The sequence below is a fragment of the Chiloscyllium plagiosum genome, chromosome 21 (genome assembly GCF_004010195.1).
Source record: "Chiloscyllium plagiosum isolate BGI_BamShark_2017 chromosome 21, ASM401019v2, whole genome shotgun sequence".
Taxonomy (NCBI): domain Eukaryota; kingdom Metazoa; phylum Chordata; class Chondrichthyes; order Orectolobiformes; family Hemiscylliidae; genus Chiloscyllium; species Chiloscyllium plagiosum.
The window spans coordinates 7,853,019-7,860,147 of record NC_057730.1 but is presented as its reverse complement, the minus strand read 5'-3'; the positions used below and the strand labels follow the sequence as shown (position 1 = coordinate 7,860,147).

Genomic DNA, 7,129 nt, shown 5'->3' with positions numbered 1-7,129 from the left:
TTGCTAAAAAGAGTCCGCAACCAAGGGCAAAGTCCACTCCCGAAGGCAGCACACACACCCCACAGCACACGGAGGTGTTCAATCTTCAGAGGCCCAGTCCCAGGGCTAGGTCGCCCCACAGGAACAGCTCCTCTGGTAAAATGTAAGTCTTCCACAAGGGCTCAGTCCAAACACCAATAAAAAGTGAAGACACATACAAAGAAAAGAAAACTAGAGTCCAAGGGCTAAGCCCTACCACAAAATTAACATTATCCTTTTTTCAAAAAAAATAAAACGGAGAAAAGAGTAACACACAGGCTGTAACCAGCCAGTGAAACAACACTCCCCTAATGAGAACTGAGTTACACCTGAAACACATTGTGTGCATCAGGAGTTTAACAATCAGTCCTCACTAACAGGAATGCCAGTTAACAAACTGGCTAAATAATTCAGCCAGTTCAGAAATCAGGTTTTCCCCCTCCAAAAAAGAGAAGCAGCACCTAACAGTAACATACTGACTGTAACACCAGCCACCACCTCCCCTAAACTGAGGAGACTCTGAATCTCCTGTTTATTTTTTTCTTTTTTTTCCTCTTTTTTAAAAATTTTGTTAGTTTTTTTTTTATTTAACCCCCACACTACCGCCTAACTGCAGTTGTGCTTATTTTTTCCACAGCACCCATGGTGTGTGTGTGCGCACGTGTGAAAAAATATGGAACGCTTCACGAATTTGCGTGTCATCCTTGCTCAGGGGCTATGCTAATCTTCTCTGTATAGTTCCAATTTTAGTATATGTACTGCCGAAGCGAGCACAATCTCCTGTTTATTTAATTTTTCCTTTTTTTTATTTTATTAAACAAATTACAAAACAGTTTACAAAAAACAGTTAACATTTACAGCTGTACATATGAGAAAGCAATTTTACAAGGGAGAGGAGCAGCAAAGCTAGGCCCCAAACACTACCGTCCAACCAGTTTACAGAGAGATGAGGACAAACCTCAAATCCCAGTTCCACATAGGACAAGGCAGCAACAATGACATTTATACATAAGACAATCCTGTTACGTAAAAAGTGCAGACAATACAGACCCAGTAAGCCCCCGTCCCTCCCACCTTTCAACCACTCTAAGGCAGCCCGCCCCTACCCACCTTCCAGCTGTCGGTCCACCCCATGCCCCCTCCAGTTCTCGGTCTGCCCTGACACACCTTTCGACCACCTCTGGGGCAGCCCGCCCTGGTACCCGCCCGGGGTGACAGCGGTCAGGACAGCCTACCCACCTACCGGCTTTTGGTCTTCCCCTACGTACTATTGGGCTCTCACCCACCCCGATGCACCATCCGGCCAGTGGGCTATCCTGGCATACTTTCCGGCCACCTCTAGGACAGCCTGTCCCCTTCCCTGGGACGACTGCGTGCAGGGTAGCCCACAAGCTTTCCGGATCTCAGCCCACCCCAACGCGCCTTCTGGCTCTCGGCTGCTCTGACACACCTTTTGACCACCTCCAGGGCAGCCTGCCCCGATTACCCCTTCTCGGGACCACAATGCTCAGAACGGCCTACCCACCATCTGTCTCTCAAGGCGACAAGCATCAGGGTGGCCTACCCACCATCTGGCTTTCGGGACAGCCTACCAACCTTCAGGTTCACAGAACGGCCTACCCACCCTCCGGCTCTTGGGGTGACAGCTTTCAGGACGACCCATGAGCCTCCCCGCTCACAGTAAGGCCTGCCAGACCCAGGGACACGCAACACAGTGCAGGTGATAGACCCAGGAAACACCACAATACAGTTAATTACCAAAAAAAGAAACAGTCCTTTCTGGTACACAGTCCAAACCTATACAGTCTTCAAGATATAGAATTCATTTCCAGGAAGAGTCCACTCCAGTATATAATGTGCAATGTCAGAAATAGAGTCCACTCCAAACTGCAGAGTCCGTTGCTAAAAACAGAGTCCGCAACCAAGGGCAGAGTCCACTCCTGAAGGCAGCAAAGGCACAGCACACAGGTGTTCAGTTTCCATAGAGTCCTGGTCCAGTCTTGGAAAACCAGGCCCACTCACAGGAACAGTACATTGTACAGATGCAGTTAACTCACAGGGGGTTTGGTCCACTCCCAAAGGAAAGGTCTTCACCTAAACTCCAGTATTACAGCAAGTGCTCACCTCCGAGCGCACACACACACGTACAGGTGTTCAATCTTCAGAAGCCCAGTCCCAGGGCCTGGCGTCCCCACAGGACAAGCTTCTTTGTTGAAATATGTGTCTTCCACAAGGGCTCAGTCCAAACACCAAAAACAGTGAAGACACTTACACAAAAAAAACAAAGAAAACTAGAGTCCAAGGGCTAAGCCCTACCACAAAATTAACATTATCCTTTTCTCAAAAAAGAGAAAAGAGTAACACACAGGCTGTAACCAGCCAGTGAAACAACACACCCCTAATGAGAACTGAGTTACACATGAAACACATTGTGTGCATCAGGAGTTTAACAATCAGTCCTCACTAAAAGGAATGCCAGTTAACAAACTGGCTAAATAATTCAGCCAGTTCAGGAATCAGGTTTTCCCCCTCCAAAAAAGAGGGGAAGCAGAAACTAACAGTAACATACTGACTGTAGGCCAGCCAACACAGAGTCAGTCCCTTAAACTGAGGAGACTCTGAATCTCCTGTTCATTTTTTTTCTCTTTTTTCTTTTTTTTATTTAACCCCCACACTACCGCCTAACTGCGGTAGTGCTTATTTTTTTCCCCAGCACCCATGTTGTGTGTGTGCAGGTTTGAAAAAATATGGAACGCTTCCCGAATTTGCGTGTCATCCTTGTGCAGGGGCCATGCTAACCTTCTCTGTATTGTTCCAATTTTAGTATATGTACTGTCAAAGTGAGCACAATCTCCTGTTTTTTTTACACTGATCCAGCTCCCTCAGAGCCAGCTCTCAGAGTGAACAGGATGTCTGACGCTCCTGTTATTTATTTTTCTTTTTTCTAAAGCCAGCTCTCAGAGTGAACAGCACCTCTGACACTCCTATTTATTTTTTTAATGTTTTTTTTTCCTTTTTTAACCCCCACACTACCGCCTAACTGCGGTAGTGCTTATTTCTTCCCCAGCACCCATGTGTGTGTGCAGGTGTGAAAAAATATGGAACGCTTCACAAATTTGCGTGTCATCCTTGTGCAGGGGCCATACTAATCTTCTCTGTATCGTTCCAATTTTAGTATATGTACTGTCAAAGTGAGCACAATCTCCTGTTTATCTCTGTCAGCCAAGGCTCCCTGATTGGCCCAGGCTAACACTAATCAAGGATCGAATGAGATCCATCTGGCCTTCATCCCAATCATTCCAATGATCAACAAACGTGCTTTGGTTTTCAAAAATGCCACATTAGGAAAAGACCAAGATGTAGTGAAAGAGGTAGTTAAAACTGTGAAAATGTCAAGAGTGCAAATGCAGAAAGAATCAGCAGAAACCTTATAGTCTCAGCAGTGGACTGGATAATAGCATTGTCTAGCTCAACAACTGGACCTGCTTCTCTACTCCCAACCTCTAGCTCTGAGTGGCAACCCATACAGGTGAATTTTCCTGGTGCCAGTAAACTAAGAGGATATCTATAGGTTTGAAATCCGACTGAGAGAAGTGGACAGGAGGAGCAGTTTGAGGCCACATTATTTAATTAAACCACGGTCAGTTCACACAATACCAGAGCTGTGTGTTGTGTGGAGCAGAACTGTAAAAGCAGGCGGGTTCCTTGGGCATGCTGATCCTCACCGGCATGTGTCAAGTTTATAAGACAAACAAGCAATATTTCCGACACCCATGCTGTTCACCATGTGCTGTTCGATAAAGGAGTCACTGGACTCTGAAGACTGATTATTTTTCATTCCGTCCTTCCAGAGAGAAGCCGAGACAATGAGCTTGCACCTTCAATGGGTTAATGGTGAAAGGTAGCATTGAGTGCAGTTCATGTTCTGGGCACCATATATAACTTCAGAAATCTCTCTCTCTCTCAACATGCAATGTGTGAGCATGCCCAGGACATCATGCAGCAACACTTAACATCCGAGCTGCAGTTCACAAGCACATTTAGGAAATGGCAATGACTGCTGGTCCAGTTATTGATGCCCATGTCCTATGAATGAATGAAAAGAAAACTTACAAAGCTTTCATTCCATGCAGTCCACTGTAACACCCATACATGCGCAGGGTTGACCGCTGACAGTTACTCACATGTGAACCTCCATACAACAACCTGCTGTCCCATTGAATACTTGGGGTCCTTAAACAATACTCCTGCTGCCTGGACCCCTGGAGCATTGCTGGAGAAAACAATCTCAAGGTCTGCACAATTTCACCATCGGAAAGCAAGAGCCCAAGGGCAGTAATACAGGGAATGGGAGGGTGAAAGGACAGTGCAATCTCCAACAGCCCTCTTCTGATTTAACTTGACTTAATTGACCCGCTAATTCCATTCCCCAACATTCCCACACTTGTCAACAACTGTCACCTTACCGTCTCAGTCGCAATATGACTGACTCTTATTGGTGATGGTCATTGCCTGGCATTTGTGTAGAACGAATGTTACTTGCCAATTTTATGCCCAAGCCTGATTATTGACCAGATGTTGTTGCAATTGAACATGGACTGCTTCAGTATCTGAGGAGTTGTGAATGGTGCGGAACATTCTGCAATCATCGGTGAACATTCCCACTTCTGACCTTATGATGGAAGGAAGGTCATTGATGGAGCAGCTGATGATGGCTGGGCCTAGGAGACTACCCTTTGGAACTCCTGCAGAGAAGTCCTGGAGCTGAGATGACTGACCCCCCAACAACCACAACCATCTTCCTCTGTGCCAGGTATGACTCTAATCACTGGAGAGTTTGTCCCCTGACTCATTGATCCCAGTTATGCAAGGGCTCTTGGATGCCACACCCAATTGAAGCCTTGATATGAAGGGCTGTCATTCTCAACTCACCTCAGGAATTCAGCTCTTTTGTCCATGTTTGGACCAAGGCTGTAATGATATCAGGAGCTGAGTGGCCCCGGTGGAATCCAAACTGAGCATCAGTGAGCTGGTTATTGCTGAAGCAGTGCTGTTTGATAGCACTGTTGATGATACCTTCCATCACTTTACAGTGATGGCTCAGTTGGCTGGATGACTGGCTTGCAATGTACAGTGATACCAACAGAAGCTCAAATCTCACGTCCTGCTGAGGTCACCACTTTCTCAACCTTGCACCTCAACCTGAGCAGTGGTGACCCTTGGGTTAGACCACCACCAGTTGTCTCTCTCTCTGATGAGAGAGCAGCCCCATGCACCTTCAGGATTGGGACAACTTTTACCTTGATCCAGGGGTGTGACACAATATGCCGGTTGATCAGACAGTCATTATCATCTCTCCCATGAAGAAAGCTGTGTAATCTGTACTTTGTGAATATATTGTCATTCCATCACTCAGTAAAACCTTAACTGATTAAAGGATTAAACAGGGGCAGCTAGTTTTAAAGTCATTAACTTCTTGCTTATAAATACTGAATCTTAAACCTCTCTATCATACCTCACCTGATGATGGAGGTGAGCTCCAAAAGTTTGCAATTTCAACTAAGCCTGTAAGACCAAAACCTGGTGTTGCTTGGGTTTTGATCTGATAAAAACCTGATAAAAATCTGAAGAAGGGCTTATGCCCGAAACATCGATTCTCCTATTTCTTGGATGCTGCCTGACCTGCTGCGCTTTTCCAGCAACACATTTTCAGCTCTGATCTCCAGCATTTGCAGTTCTCACTTTCTCCTCCCTGATAAAAACCTTGCCTGTCTTTTGAGTAAATTTCTGGCGAATGCATGTTCAGTCTCACGAACAATTCTTAAATCAGCTTTCTAATTTGAAAAAGCAAATTACTGCAAACTTCCGTTGGGTAAAGGAAAAGTGATTCTGTGAGAAAGGAACGTGGAAAGAAAAATCAGAACTCAGAATCTGAGGAAACTGAATTATAGCAAGATTTTAGAAAGCTTCACTATTGGGATTTTTAAAAACATTCCTCTTGTGTTTCTCACACACCAGCTTGAATACAATTCAGGAATACATTCCTGAAGAAGGGCTTATGCCTGAAACATCGATTCTCTTGTTCCCTGGATGCTGCCTGACCTGATGCACTGTTCCAGCAACACATTTTCAGTGCTGAATACAATTATGACTCAAAACTTGTTCTCTCTCCAGATGCTGCTAGACCTGTTGAGTTTTGCCAGCAATTTCTGTTCATTAAAAAAAAGAACACAGTCTTTGTCAGCTCCCTCTTTGCTGGGTCAATTTGCCTTCCTGTTACCCTCTGATTTTCACTGGGGGACACTGCGCATGGTCTTGGAGCAGTCCTGGTCTTTGAGAGGACTTGGCTTTTGGACTGTAACATCACAACATGGTGAAGGCAGCCTGGCTTAGCTGGCTGACTGTCAGAAACTAGGGGATTTTGGTGGGGTATGGCTAGGAGGGCAAACGCTGTCAGTCTGAGAGAAGACAATCTGTGTTCATGGTACATGAAACTACTATCATTGCCCGGAGACAGATCCTCAAGAATCCACTGGATTCCACAAGGACAGTGAAATTGCTGTGACATCCTGAAAGCTCTTTTTGTCCAGAACCACAGCTATGTCTTTCATCCTTATTTGCACCTTTACATGGCTGAGCCACTCAGCTACATTAAAACTGTCGCTAAAAACAATAACCTCTGTCTGCACCCCTGCTGAGTATTTACAGCTTTTCTCCTCTTATTCTGTGTCAATGGTTAATGCTCCAAGCACCATTTCCTTGGTGTCTATCAGCCTCCTGCTGTCCGACATTGCTCTGCTGCCTGTCAAGTGGCTCTCTTTTCCTATTTGCCCATCAAATTGAAGGTCATTCTTACCTTTATCTTTGACATAACTTCATGAGACGCCAGGAATTACAAGTGTTGTTGCTTTTGTTAGCATTATTTCTCTATAATGCAGTTTTTATTTGGTTCCATGGTCTAAATTTACCCATGTTACTGTTATTGTGTGACGATTTTCGAAGTTTTTATGTGTTAAACTGTGTTGCTTCCCTGTTATCGCTATACCGAAAATAGATTGTAATTGATTACAGAATGCCGAGTAGACTGAAATATGTCAAAATTAATTGTGGA

The 7,129-nt window shown here is 45.0% G+C and overlaps 3 non-coding genes across 3 annotated transcripts; all 3 read right to left on the bottom strand.

The window, feature by feature from the left end:
* Positions 1-685: 685 nt before the first annotated feature.
* LOC122560930 lies at positions 686-792 on the bottom strand. The gene has a single exon (XR_006314845.1). It is a non-coding gene; the product is annotated as a U6 spliceosomal RNA (small nuclear RNA).
* A 1,967-nt stretch (positions 793-2,759) lies between these two features.
* Positions 2,760-2,866, bottom strand: LOC122560931. Its single transcript, XR_006314846.1, has one exon. It is a non-coding gene; the product is annotated as a U6 spliceosomal RNA (small nuclear RNA).
* A 244-nt stretch (positions 2,867-3,110) lies between these two features.
* Positions 3,111-3,217, bottom strand: LOC122560929. Its single transcript, XR_006314844.1, has one exon. It is a non-coding gene; the product is annotated as a U6 spliceosomal RNA (small nuclear RNA).
* Positions 3,218-7,129: the final 3,912 nt, after the last annotated feature.